This window comes from Piliocolobus tephrosceles, chromosome 15 (genome assembly GCF_002776525.5).
Source record: "Piliocolobus tephrosceles isolate RC106 chromosome 15, ASM277652v3, whole genome shotgun sequence".
NCBI lineage: Eukaryota > Metazoa > Chordata > Mammalia > Primates > Cercopithecidae > Piliocolobus > Piliocolobus tephrosceles.
In genome coordinates this window covers 75507709-75523239 of record NC_045448.1, presented here as the reverse complement: position 1 = coordinate 75523239, position 15531 = coordinate 75507709, and positions in this window count along the sequence as shown.

Below are 15531 nucleotides of genomic sequence, written 5' to 3'. Positions count from 1 at the left end.
AAGGAACCCTAGAACCCGCAGGTCGCTCCTCTCTGGAGGGATCAGGCTCTATGCATGCTACACATGCTCTAAGCATGTTACAACCAGCTGTCTTTCAGCTCTGCCGTCCAGGGACGGCCAAGTGCCAACCAGCTCAGTGGAGAGTCAGGGTGGTAGCCCCTGCCCTCTTGGCACCTGGATTCTCGTTTGGCGTCCAGGAAGAATCAGCTCACACCAACTGTTTGAAAGGTGATGAATGCGGAAGGCTGTATTGAGCGGTAGGTGGCTCTCAGCGGAAAGGAAGGCTTGGAAAGGAGATGGGAATGTGATCTTTCCCTGAAGCCCGGCAGTCTCCGGCCAGGTCCCTCTCCAAAGCTGCACCGTCTGGTCAGCCGCATCTATCCATTGTCTCTGACACTCAGTTGCTTCTCTGCCCGCCGCTCAGCCGCTTGCCTTGCTCTGCCAGCTGAAGTCTTTTACCGGCACAGGATAGGGGCGGGGCACGCCAAACAGGCAATATTTGCGTGGAAAAACAGGATCACCTGTTTTCACTTAGGGCCGTGGTTTCTGGCTTAGGGGTGAGGTTTAGCTGGGAGCCCAGTCCTTCTGTATCAGATTGAGATTTAACTACCAACTTACAGGAATACAGAGGACAAGGGAACGTGTCAAACTAGAGATGCAATCATGGGAAACTGGGAGGAAAATGGAAAGCTGAAGAGAAACAGAGGTTATGAGAAATTAAAAGGCAGGTCTGCCAAGTGCAATGTGTAAACTTTGGATTCTGATTCAAATGACAAGGTTATCTCCCCCACCAAAAGAAAAAGAAAAAAGACATTCGTGAGAAAATTGGAAGTTTAAACACTAATTGGGAGTTTCTTGATGTTGATAAATTATTATGTGGGGAGGAGGTTAATGACATTGTGAACAGGTTGAAAAAGAGTCTTTGTCTTTTGAAGATTTTTACCGGAGCATTTTCAGGTGTCATTATATAATGTCAGAGATTTACTAGAAAGAATTATGAGGGGATGCAGGTGGGGCTCTAGATGAAACAAGATTGGCCCTGAATCCGTAACTGCTGAAGCACCAGAGGTGTATTAATCCACTTTTGAATGTATTTGAAATTTTCTAGAAAAAAAAAAGTTTTTAGAGTATTATGGACAACTATATACTGAACAAATGTGAAACTTTAGATATTATAGATAACTTTGTGGGGAAATATGAAATGCCAAGAGATAGTATACTTGAATAGACTAACAAGCATTAAAGAAACTGAAATGCTAATCATAGCTCCTCTCCCTAAAGCCCAGATAGCTTTACAAATGTGCACTACCTAACTTTCAAGAGACAGATTTTTTTTATCTCACAAATTGTTCCAGCAAGTGAAAAAAGAGAGAAACTTGTCCAGCCTTTTTTGAAGCTAATATAATCTTGATTCAAAACTAGATTGGGCCAATACACACACGCAAAAATTACAGGCTCATTGTATTTCTGAATAAGTGATATTGACTGTGTCCCCACCCAAATCTCAAATTGAATTGTATCTCCCAGAATTCCCACATGATGTAGGAGGGCCCCAGGGAAAGGTAATTAAATCAAGGGGGTCAGTCTTTCCTGTGCTATTCTCATGATGGTGAATAAGTCTCACAAGATCTGATGATCTGATGGGCTTATCAGGAATTTCTGGAATTTCTGCTTTTGCTTCTTCCTTTTTTTTTTTTTTTTTGAGACAGAGTCTTGCTTTGTCACCCAGGCTGGAGTACAGTGGCTCAATCTCGGCTCACTGCAACCTCCGCCTCCCAGGTTCAAGCAATTCTCCTGCCTCAGCCTCCTGAGTAGCTAGGATTACAGGCACCCACCACCATGCCCTGCTGATTTTTGTATTTTTAGTAGAGACAGGGTTTCACCATATTGGCCAGGCTGGTCTCAAACTCCTGACCTCATGATCCAGTCACCTCAGCCTCCCAAAGTGCTGAAGTGTTGGGATTACAGGCGTGAGCCACTGCACCCAGGCGCTTCTTCCTCATTTTTTCTTACCATGTAAGAAGTGCCTTTTGCCTCCTGCCATGATTCTGAGGCCTCCCCAGCCATGTGAAACTGTAAGTCCAATTAAACCACTTTTTCTTCCCAATGGGGAAGAAATACCAGGAGTGGGGTATTGCTGAAAAGATACCTGAAAATGTGGAAGTCACTTTGGAACTGGGTAACAGGCAGAGATTAGACAGTTTGAAGGGCTCAGAAGAAGACAAGGAAAAGTGGAAAAGTTTGGGACTTCCTAGAGACTTGCTGAATGGCATTGCCCAAAATGCTGATAGTGATAGGGATAGTAAGGTCCAAGCTGAGGTGGTCTCAGATGGAGATGAGGAACTTGTTGGGAACTGGAGTAAAGGTGACTTTTGTTATGTTTTAGCAAAGAGACTGGTGGCATTTTGCCCCTGCCCTAGAGATTTGTGAAACTTTGAACTTGAGAAAGATGATTTAGGGTACCTGGCAGGAGAAATTTCTTTTTTTTTTTTGAGGCAGAGTCTCACTCTGTCGACCGGGATGGAGTACTGTGGCCGGATCTCAGCTCACTGCAAGCTCCGCCTCCCGGGTTCACGCCATTCTGGCAGGAGAAATTTCTAAGCAGAATTCTAGATGTGACTTGGGTAATGTTAAAGGCATTCAGTTTTATAAGGGAAACAGAGCATAAGAGTTCGGAAAATTTGCAACCTGACTATGCGATAGAAAAGAAAAACCCATTTTTTCTGGGGAGAAATTCAAACCAGCTGCAGAAATTTGCATAAGTAGCAAGGAACCTAATGTTAATCCCCAAGACCATAGAGAAAAATGTTTCCAGGCCAGGTCAGAGAACTTCACAGCAGCCCCTCCCACCGGCCTGGAGGCCCTGAAGGAAGAAGTGGTTTCAGAGACTGGGCCAAGTGTCTCCATATTGTGTGCAGCCTAGTACTTGGTGCCCTGTGTCCCAGCCGCTCCAGCCGTGGCTGAAAGTGGCCAACATATAGTTTGGGCTGTGGCTTCAGAGGGTGGAAGCCCCAAGCCTTGGCAGCTTCCATGTGGTGTGGAGCCTGCGGGTGCACAGAAGTCAAGAATTGAGGTTTAGGAACCTCTGCCTAGATTTCAGAAGATGTATGCAAATGCCTGGATGCCCAGGCAAAAGTTTGCTGCAGAGGCAGTGCCCTCACGGAGAACCTCTGCTAGGGCAGTGTGGAAGGGAAATGTGGGGTTGGAGCCCCCACACAGAGTCCCTGTTGGGGCACTGCCTAGTGGAGCTGTGAGAAGAGGGCCACTGTCCTCCAGACCCCAGAATAGTAGATGCACCAACAGCTTGCACCATGCACCTGGAAAAGCCAGCCCATGGAAGCAGCCAGCCCATGGAAGTCACTCAACGCCAGCCCATGGAAGCAGCCAGGAGGAAGACTGTGCCCTGAAAAGCCACAGGGGTGGAGCTACCCAAGACCATAGGAGCCCATCTCTTGCATCACCATAACCTGGATGTGAGACCTGGAGTCAAAGAAGATCATTTTGGAGCTTTAAAATTTGACTGCCCCACTGGATTTTGGACTTGCATGGGCCCTGTAACCCCTTTGTTTTGGACAATTTCTCCCATTTAGAAAGGCTGTATTTACGCAATACCTGTACCCCTATTGTATCTAGGAAGTAACTCACTTGCTTTTGATTTTACAACTCATAGACAGAAGGGACTTGCCTTGTCTCAGATGAGACTTTGGACTGTGGGCTTTTGAGTTAAGACTTTGGGGGACTGTTGGGAAGGCATGATTGGTTTTGAAAAGTTAGGACATGGGATTTGGAGGAGCCAGGGACAAAATGATATGGTTTGGCTGCATCCCCACCCAAATCTCAACTTGAATTGTATCTCTCAGAATTCCCACATGTTGTGGGAGGGACTCAGGGGAGATAATTGAATCATGGGGCCAGTCTTTCCCATGCTATTCTTGTTCTAGTGAGTAAGTCTCACCAGATCTGATGGGTTTATCCGGGGTTTCCACTTTTGCTTCTTCTTCATTTTCTCTTGCTGCCACCATGTAAGAAGTGCCTTTTGCCTCCCACCATGATTCTGAGGCCTCCCCAGCCACGTGAAACTGTAAGTCCAATTAAACCTCTTTATCATCCCAGTCTGGGGTACGTCTTTATCAGCAGCATGAAAACAGACTAATAAGTCTGCAAAAATAACAAATAAAATATTAAGTGAACTAATCCAACAATGTAGTAAACAATAGATATGGTTTATCCCAGCAATATAAGGAAGACGTATCGGCCGGGTGCAATGGCTCATGCCTGTAATCCCAGCACTTTGGAAGGCGAAGGCGGGCAAATCACCTGAGATCGGAGTTCGAGACCAGCCTGACCAACATGGAGAAGCCCCGTTTCTACTAAAAATACAAAATTAGCTGGGCGTGGTGGCACATGCCTGTAATCCCAGCTATTAGGGAGGCCGAAGCAGGAGAATCACTTGAACCTGGGAGGTGGAGGTTGCGGTGAGCCAAGATCACACCATTGCACTCCAGCCTGGGCAATAAGAGAAACTCTGTCTCGAAAAAATAAAAAATAAAATAAATAAATAAGGAAGACTTATCAGAGAATGCATTCATATTATTCATCACAGTAAAGAGTAAACAAGGAAAAATGTACATTTATTTCAATAGATGCAGAAAAACCATTTAATAAAGTTCAACAGCTATTTTTTATAATTAAAAATCTTAGCAAACCAAGTTCTATAGAATGAATGTTTGTGACCCCCAAAATTCATAGATTGAAACCTGATTTCCAATGTGATGGTTTTAGGAAGTAGGTTCTTTTGGAGGTGATTAAGTTATGAGGTGAAACCCTCATACATGGGATTAGTGCCCTTATAAGGAGTGAATAGGAACACACAGTGCATCCACACAATGGGACTTTGTGCAGCAACTGGAAGTAATGAGTTAGATGTACACTGTCAGGCCTCTGAGCCCAAGCTAAGCCAGCATATCCCCTGTGACCTGCACATATACATCTAGATGGCCTGAAGCAACTGAAGTTCCCCAAAAGAAGTGAAAATAGCCTTAAGTGATGACATTCCACCATTGTGATTTGTTTCTGCCCCACCCTAACTGATCAATGTACTTTGTAATCTCCCCCACCCTTAAGAAGGTTCTTTATAATTTCCCCCACCCTTAAGTAGATTCTTTGTAATTCTCCCCACCCTTGAGAATGTACCTTGTGCGATCCACCCCCTGCCCGCAAAACATTTCTCCTAACTCCATCGCCTATCCCCAAACCTATAAGAACTAATGATAATCCCACCACCCTTTGCTGACTCTCTTTTCAGACTCAGCCTGCCTGCACCCAGGTGAAATAAACAGCCTTGTTGCTCACACAAAGCCTGTTTGGTGGTCTCTTCACACAGACGCGTGAGACATGCACATAGAAGCATCTGTGGATCTTTAAAAGTATGGTGCTTAGTGGATGGAAAAAAGAGATTTTAGCCAATAGAATTTTGTAAATTTTGTGTGCATGTGAAATTTCATGCGCACAAAACAATATATGCTTTATAAAAACATACAAAAATAAGTTGCACATCAAACACAGAACACAGTTATTGATTGTAAGTAGAGAATGGAAAATGAGGATAAAAGGGAGTAAGAAAATGAAAAAGCCAGAAAGATTTATGCAAAGACTAGAAAATGCCCTGAATAAAGCAGAAGTATAAGTAATTTAGCCTTCTGCATCTGAGGCCCAAACTAAAGAAAACAAAGTAGGAAGGAACGAAGGAAGGAAGGAAGGAAGGAAGGAAGGAAGGAAGGAAGGAAGGAAGGAAAGAAAAGAAAGAAAGAAGGAAGGAAGGAAGGAAAAGAAAGAAAGAAGGAAGGAAGGAAGAAAGAGAAAGAAAGGAAAGAAAGAGAGAGAGAGAGAGAGAGAGAGAAAGAAAGAAAGAAAGAAAGAAAGAAAGAAAGAAAGAAAGAAAGAAAGAAAGAAAGAAAGAAAGAAAGAAAGAAAGAAAAGGACCCAACAGGCTTGGAACAAGATGGAAAAGCAATTTCCAAGCCAGAAACAACTTGGGCGCAGACCACCCATTCCTTTGAAGGTTTAGGATAAAGAGAAAACGCTTTCCCCTTCACTCTCTGAAGGTTTGCGAAGATGAACTGACAAAAGGCAGATTAATTGGAGATAAAATGCATACAAATGTATTTTAACATGCATAAGCACAGGATAATCACAAGAGTATTACCCAATAACCCAGTGAGGTCCAGATGCATGTATACCCTTCTTCATAAAGGAAGAAGAGATGGGGAAAATGTGGCAATTTTTTTTGAGGGATAGTAAATGGGTATTAGGGAGAATGAGTGGACTCAAAAAACAGAAATTAACTTGTAAATAATTCTCTTTGAAATTGAATGAGCCTAAGAGGCAGACATTATTTTGTGAAAGAGTCTGTCTAGGTGTGGTTGCATCCCTCAGGCTTCTCTTCTGAAATAGATAATGAAATATCAGGGAGAGGTTAGAGGACGGTTGTGCTCTCCCAGGTGGGTCCAGTCCTTATGCAGATAAAGGGTATTAGAGAAAAGCCTCATCCTATGCTCTATGCTTTGGACAGACAGAGGCTTAGGGCGGGATGGGATTATAGAGAGCTCCTGAAGCTGCTGCTTTATTTGGTATGTCCACGCACCTTATTTTGGGGTATTATTTTCTGAGACCCAACATTCCCTGTCTGAAACTTTCCTAGAAGGTTTATGTATTAAAAATTTAGGCCGGGCGCAGTGGCTCACGCCTGTAATCGCAGCACTTTGGGAGGCTGAGGTGGGCGGATCACAAGGTCAGGAGTTCGAGTCCAGCCTGGCCAACATGGTGAAACCCTATCGCTACTACAAAAAAAAATTAGCTGGGCATAGTGGTACGCGCCTGTAATCCCAGCTACTCAGGAGGCTGAGGCAGAAGAATCGCCTGAACCCGGGAGGCAGAAGTTGCAGTGAGCCGAGATTGTGCCACTGCACTCCAGCCTGGGGGACAGAGCAAGACTCCATCTCAAAAAAATAACTAAATAAATAAAAATAAATAAAAATTTAGTGAGTAGCTGTGGAGAGAAAAATCAAGTTAGTAGCTGAATGGCAACACGTCCCATTCAACCAGCCTTGCACTCTTGGGAATAGACCAGTTCAATAAATGGTTGGCATTGCAGATGGGATCTCAAAGGTAGGCCTCCATATATGATTTAGCAAAAAGATCCTTAATAAGAGACATTTCTATGGAAATAAGAAAAACAAGTGTCTGGAGTAGTCTATAAACTGGTTTCTTTAGAGTCTAGAAGGCAGTCAGTTGAGAAGATTAGTGGCAGTCTGACAGATTTTTTTTGGTTTGTAGTTTCCATGCACAAAGTTTGTCCAAATATAAGTGTCAGAGGCATTTGAACCAGAGCAACTTCATCTTGAATACAGGCTGGGTGAAATAAGGCTGAGACCTACTGGGCTGCATTCCCAGGAGGCGAGGCATTCTTAGAGACAGGATGAGATAGGAGGTCAGCACAAGATACAGGTCACAAAGACCTTGCTGATAAGACAGCAAGTGGTAAAGAAGCTGGCCAAAACCCACCCAAACCAAGATGGCGAAGAAAATGACCTCTGGTCGTCCTCATTGCTCAATATATGCTAATAATAATGTATTCGCATGCTAAGGGACACTCCTGCCAGTGCCGTGACAGTTTAAAAATGCCATGGCAACATCAGGAAGTTACCCTATATGGTCTAAAAGGAAGAGGAATCCTCAGTTCCAGGAGTTGCCTACCCCTTTTCTAGAAAACTCATGAATAATCCACCCCTTCGTTTAGTATATAATCAAGAAATAGAGCCAGGCACGTTGGCTCACGCCTGTAATACCAGCACTTTGGGAGGCCAAGGCTGGTGGATCACCTGAGGTCAGGAGTCTGAGACCAGCCTGACCAACATAGTGAAACCCCATCTGTACTGAAAATACAAAAATAAGCTGGGTATAGTGGCAGGTGCCTGTAATCCCAGCTACTCAGGAGGCTGAGGCAGGAGAATTGCTTGAACCCAGGAGGCGGAGGTTGCAGCGAGCCGATCGCACCATTGCAGTCCAGCCTGTGCGACAGAGCAAGACCCTGTCTCAAAAAAAAAAAAATTTCAATAGGCAAAAATCTTTACTCTTTAATAGAGACTTAGTTTTTCAAGTAATCAAAAGAACTAAGAAAGACAGCATGAGGCATACAGAATCTGTTTCTCTCTCTCCCGTTTTAAAATTTCTTTTGTACTTTGTGATAAAAGTGAACAAAGTCTTATATTATTGCTTATCAATGCAAGAAAATCTTATTTAAAAGGGAAAAACAAATTTTACTTTTGTATCATCAGTATTAAAGCTAATTTTAATGAAGCCTAATAAATCCATTCAATCTCAGTTTTGACCACACAAAATAACATTTTCATAACTTTTTTATTCTCTTCCAACTTTTTATATTCATTTAGTTTTATCTATTATCATTCCTTCCTTTATTCATTTATTATAAAATGAACTTTAAATAACTTCTCCCTAGACAAAAACATTTCTTTCCACAACAAAAAACCTATCTTCATGCCTTATGACATCTTACTTTCCTCATATACTCTGTATACAGAATTGTTTCTTATAGATAGTAGTTTTAATTACACCTATTAATTATAATTTTACCTCTTGGTAGCCATAATTTCTATTAAAAACTTAGGAAGTAAGTTATTTTGAATTGTTTTATATAAGTATTTGTGGATGAAAACCTTTTTACTTTTTTTAGAAATATATGTTCCTGGCCAGATATGGTGGCTCACACTTGTAATCCCATCATTTTAGGAGGCTGAGGCAGGAGTGCTTGAGGCCAGGGGCTTCAGAAATATATGTTCCCTCCATTTTTTTTTCTGTTGTTTATTAACAGATTCAGATATGTTTAGCTTTTCTATACCATGTACAATAATATGTCAAAATATATAAACAGAAATTTATGTTTAATAATTAATATTTCTGTATTTTAACTTACTGAGAAATGAGTGAGACATTTTATGATTATCTATTACTTAATTGAACATGACTCGACTTTAAGATTTTAAGTTACCAAAAAGGTTTTTGAAATGATAGCAAGCTTATAAAAACATTTATCCCATTTACACTTACCATTTAATTTACTCATTCTTAACAATTATATTTGAATTGCTCATGTAAAAGTTAGCCATTTCTGTTATTTTTTCTTCTGAAAAAGCAAACCGTGTATTAGCCAATCTCATCTTAACCAAGGTCTTTAAGATACTGGACACAGGTACCCTCCTCAATGTGCCCCTCAGCCCCAGTCATCTTAGGTCCCAAATACCAATGTGGTACCCAGAGCAGTTGTGAAGGGTACGGCCTATTTGTGACCTGGATTTACATAGCAAGTGCAGAGCCCAGGACAGAGGATGGAGCTGTGAAGACAATGCATGGCCAGGAGGTAGAGCTGAGCCAAGGAAGATGTGGTCATCTTGGGCTTGGCTCTCCCCTGTGCTGTGCACACACATATCTCAAGTACTCACTATGGCCACCTATTCAGACCCCAGAATTCGGGGGCTCAAAACCAAAGATATAAGCTTGCAGCAAGATGTGTGTAGGGTTTTGGGGGAGTCCAGATGCCAGCCCTTACAGCTTTAGCTAACCAATAAATCAAGCAAGTATCAAAAATATCACAGAAGCAAGTGGTAAGACCTTAATACATCTACAGAGACAGTATAAACCTGTCTAACCAGTAGACCCAGGCAAAAATGCCAGAATGAATGTTGAAATGACATTTCAAAATTGTCAACATTAATTCTGTTTGCCTGGGATGGACAGGCTTATTTTACCAACAATTTTTGAACTAACTTTATTTACCAAAGATTTATTGAAGTGACATGAACTTGAAAAGCATTTGGACTTAAGTAAGTGTAAGAACAGGTCTTAGAAGAGCCAGTTTGGGGAGTTTTTAAGTTTCCCAGAAGGCCAATGAAGTTGTAGTTATCAGGGGTCCCAGAAAAAGAGGCCTCATTGACTAAGAAGTTCCCATAGGAGAAATAGGACCTAAAAGATAACTTTTACAAAAATACCTGAATATCAGTTTTTAATTAAGCTGACTTCTGATCATATAGGTCTTAACAAAAATCCTTTTAAATATGCAAGTGGTAAACTTTCTGCCCTATGAGCAACCGACCTTCCCTGGAGCTGAGGAATGGTGGTAATTGTGGCAGCAGTGGCTGTGAGAGCAGTATCTCCCCCTTCTGCCTGGGAGAGACACCATAATTGCCCATGGCTCTGGCTCTCCTGCCCAGAAAGTAAAATAAAGGGCGTGGGGGGTTGTGGGGGGAGTTGCCATCACGCTCTAAATACAAACCAAAGTTTTAAACCAAAGGCATAACTTCAAATGACTCAAAACTGAAACAAATTAACACATATGAAACTAAAACCATGAAGCCCTTTACGGCTTTAACCAAGGTCTCCAAAAGGGGAGCGAAAAGCTGCAACATTTCCAAGATCCAGACTACTCTCAACAACAACTTAAAAAAAGGAAAGTTTCACTAGCTGCAAATGGGATGCAACTCACACCTCCATCTGGACATATTCTCCAGGGTCCTAACCTCTCAGCTGCTCATCTGCATCAAAGACCCAACAACACATGTGACCCAATGGATGGAAAATAGAAACAGGAAATCTAATGCTGTTCATGAGGGAAGAAAGGATTACAAATGACTGGATACCTCCAAAAGTCAAGAGTCATACAAATGTAAATTCAAGACAAATAATTTGAACTCTCATAAATGCTTTTTTCCCCCTCTCCTGAGTCAAAGGACTTTTATTTCCAAGGAACTGGTTCCCTAACCAGGAATTGAACCTGGACTGGAGCACTGAAAACACTGAATTCTAAACACTAGACCACAGGTTAGAGTGCCTTGCTTATAAAATCCAAAGCAGACAGTTTGAGCATTTGAAGGATTTTTAACTTTGTTTTAAACCTAATATCTGTTTTTCTTTTATTCTTGTCAAATAAGTGTCTAAGGCTATATTTCTTTTGTGTCTTTTCATGGGTACTAAGAAGACAGTCAAGGGAACCTAGGACTTGACAAACTGGCAAAACAGTTGTTTAAATATGGCTGATTTATTTATCCCATAGTGACTCAAACCAATAAGCCCTTTTTATGGAAAGTCCCAAAGGTAACTTTCTAGATTTGCAATAACATGGGGCATTTTTTAAATGGGTGCAAAAAATGCAGCCCCTGTGATAAAAATATACCGTGGTCACTAAACCTAAGGCTAGTCAATACAAATGCTTTTCTGCCCACTAACCTAAATTTGGAAAGGAAACAGAGACAGTGATTTTTACCATCTGCTCTATTGGATTCCACAGACAGATACCTAGGAATCTGACTGGTGAGAAATTCTTACCCTTTTTGCCAGTTTGTCAGGTCCTAGATTCCCTTGACTGTGGTTCCCAGGAGAGCAGAGCAGATTTGGTTTATCCTGTTCACAGCCTCAAATCTGTAGAAGCAAAGAGAGAAAGCTTCCCCCTCCACCCTCTGAAGGTTTTCTGAGGATGAACTGACAAAAGGCAGATGAATAGGATTGTTCTCCTATTGCAATTTTATTTTGTGTACAAATTTATTTTAACATACATAACACGGAAGAATCACAGAATGATCACCCAATAACGCACTGAAGTCCAGATGCTTATATACCCTTCTTCATAGTGGAAGGAGAGATAGGGGAAATGTGATAACTTTTTCAAGGGGCAGTAAAGGTTTATTAGAGAGAATGAATGTGCCAGGTAGACAGAAATTAACTTGTAAATGATTCTCTTTGGAATTTGAATGAAATGCTGGAATCCACGAACATTATCTTGTGAAAAAATCCATCCAAGTGTGGTTGCATTCCTCAGTCTTCCTTTCTACAACAGATAATAAAATTTTAGAGAGAGGAGACAGGACAATTGTGTTCTCCTAGGTGGGTCCGGTCCTTAAGAGATTTCAGGGAAAGGACAGAAGGCACTTGTGTTCTCCTTGTGAGGAGGGGGTTCAGTCTTTATGCAGATCAGGGAATATCAGATAAAAGCCTTATCCTGTGCTTTGGGAGAAACAGAGTTGAGGGTGGGGCAGGAGGAAAGACCTTGAGGTTGCTTCTTTATTCAGCATGTCAAAGCACCATTATTTTGGAATATCATTTTCTGAGTCCCAGTAAATGACACGGCTTTCTCCTGTGGTGAGGAACTCCACAAAGCAGGTGGGAGTTGGGCAGGGAGGCAGCCCAAGGGAAGCCATGAGCATGGGGAATCCAGGGCTTGGAGGGCATTCTAGTGCAAATACCTGTGTTAAATTATACAATAAAAAAAAGTGTGTTCATCCATCCTTCCATTGCTACAAAGAACTACCTGAGATTGGGTAATTTATAAGAAAAGAGGTTTAATTGATTAACAGTTCTGCAAGACGCACAGGAAGCACGGCTGGGGAGGCCTCAGGAAAATTGCAATCATAGCAGAAGGTAAGGGGAAGCAAACACATCTTCACATGGCCAACAGGAGGAAGAGAGAGAAGGGGGAGGTGCTATACAGCTTCAAACAACCAGGTCTCCTAAGAACTATATCATGAGAACAGCAAGGGGGAAGTCTGCCCCCATGATTCAATCACCGCCCCCCCTCACCAGACCCCTCCTCCAACACTGGGAATTATGATTTGACATGAGATGTGGGTAGGGAGAGAGAGCCAAACCATCTCAAAAAGTATCTTCTGAATGTTTTGTCCAGTATTATGGTCTGTGAAGAATAAGTGTCTGTGTCCACTTCGAGCCCCCAGTGGGAAATGGGAGTGCAGCTCTTCCCTGAGGCTGTGAAGTAGGGGCAGCAGTGGCCTAGGGAGGGTAGGTGGCACCAAAACTGCACTGAGCAGCAGCCTGGCTAAGGCTGGTGGACACCACCAAGCTGAACTGCAGCACACAGACCCCAGAGGGGTGAGTCATTTGAGGGAGACCTGCTGAGGAAGGGGGCTGAGGCCTCTACCAGAGTTCAGTGAGGCAGAGGAGGCACTCCGGGAAACCCATTACAACTCTTACGTCATATATCATAATTTTTAACAAAAAGTTTTTTTTTTTAACAAAAACAGGATCATAATACACTGTTCTGAAATATTCTTTGGCATGAAGCAGCATACTGGCAATGTTTTCTATGTTACTAAATATTATCCTATAACCCTGCTCAATAATATTCTACAAAACCACATAGTGGTTTTGTAAGTCACATGCCAGTTACTTTCCTAATTGCCCCATATCACAGGAGGCTCCATTTCCCAGGCTCCCTATGCCAACACACTTCCTGCTAGGTTCAGCCAATGGAAACACTGCAGAAAATGAATGGGTGGGAGAGAAGGCAGAGAATTTCTTCATCTCCCACTCCATTCCAGGGTCCCAGTCCTTGCTTTGTGACTCCGATCCAGCCAGTGGGATTGAAGCTATTTTTCTTCATGTTGCTAATCGCCGGGTTGCTTCTCTACTGCTTGGCTTCTCAGCATTCCCATCACTTGTGTAACCAAATCACAGTATTAAAATGTTTGCACTAGTTTACAATCCCACCAACAGTGTAAAAGTGTTCCTATTTCTCCACATCCTCTCCAGCACCTGTTGTTTCCTGACTTTTGAATGATTGCCATTCTAACTGGTGTGAGATGGTATCTCATTGTGGTTTTGATTTGCATTTCTCTGATGGCCAGTGATGATGAGCATTTTTTCATCTGTCTGTTGGCTGTATGAATGTCTTCTTTTGAGAAATGTCTGTTCATATCCTTTGCCCACTTTTTGATGGGGTTGTTTGTTTTTTTCTTGTAAATTTGTTTGAGTTCTTTGTAGGTTCTGGATATTAGCCCTTTGTCAGATGAGTAGATTGCAAAAATTTTCTCCCATTCTGTAGGTTGCCTGTTCACTCTGATGGTAGTTTCTTTTGCTGTGCAGAAGCTCTTTAGTTTAATTAGATCCCATTTGTCAATTTTGGCTTTTGCTGCCGTTGCTTTTGGTGTTTTAGACATGAAGTCCTTGCCCATGCCTATGTCCTGAATGGTACTACCTAGGTTTTCTTCTAGGGTTTTTATGGTATTAGGTCTAACATTTAAGTCTCTAATCCATCTTGAATTAATTTTCGTATAAGGAGTAAGGAAAGGATCCAGTTTCAGCTTTCTACTTGTGGCTAGCCAATTTTCCCAGCACCATTTATTAAATAGGGAATCCTTTCCCCATTTCTTGTTTCTCTCAGGTTTGTCAAAGAACACTTTTACACTGTTGGTGGGATTGTAAACTAGTTCAACCATTATGGAAAACAGTATGGCGATTGCTCAAGGATCTAGAACTAGATGTACCATATGACCCAGCCATCCCATTACTGGGTATATACCCAAAGGATTATAAATCATGCTGCTATAAAGACACATGCACACGTATGTTTATTGCGGCACTATTCCCAATAGCAAAGACTTGGAATCAACCCAAATGTCCATCAGTGAAAGACTGGATTAAGAAAATGTGGCACATATACACCATGGAATACTATGCAGCCATAAAAAAGGATGAGTTTGTGTCCTTTGTAGGGAGGGACATGGATGCAGCTGGAAACCATCATTCTTAGCAAACCATCACAAGAACAGAAAACCAAACACCGCATGTTCTCACTCATAGGTGGGAACTGAACAATGAGATCACTTGGACTCGGGAAGGGGAACATCACGCGCCTATCATGGGGAGCGGGGAGGGATTGCATTGGGAGTTATACGTGATGTAAATGACGAGTTGATGGGTGCACAAGTATACATATGTAACAAACCTGCACGTTATGCACATGTACCCTAGAACTTAAAGTATAATAATAATAAAAAATAAATAATAAATAAATAAATAAATAAATAAATCTCCCCCAATAGGTCAAAACTAACCTCACAGTGACACCGTTACAACAGAGGTTTCCTTTGGGGTAGACAGGGCTAGAGATGAGCATGGAGGTGCTTCGTGATGCTGATAAAGTATTTCTTAATCTGGATTCTGTTTATGTTGGTTCATACAATGTGAAAATTGAGTAAGAACTATTTTTATAATTTGTATGTTTTTTGTTATACTTCAATAAAAACTTTATTTAAAAAAAAATGTTTGCAATGACTGGAATGGATTGTTTTCCTGACTGTACCCTGATAAAGGGTGAGTGGATCCATTATATAGAGACAGTTTCTCTTTTTAGCTATTATAAGCCATATGACAGTCAATATCCTTAAAGTTAAATCTTAGCCTTCAACTATATGTATTTCCTTAGCACAAATTTCTAGAAAATTATACAAAACCTGCTGTGAGGCATATCGCCTATTTTCCCCACAGAAGGGCTATACCAATCATACTTCCACCAACAGTGTATGAGAGTGCTCCCATAATCTCACCAATTTGATATCAAAAAAAATAGGGTCTAATTTTCATCTTTCCCTCACCCATTGGCTATTTCCATTATCCTCTTAGCCGTGGTCATCCTCTTCCCTCGGTTATTGTCAAACAGGGCCATGTGAA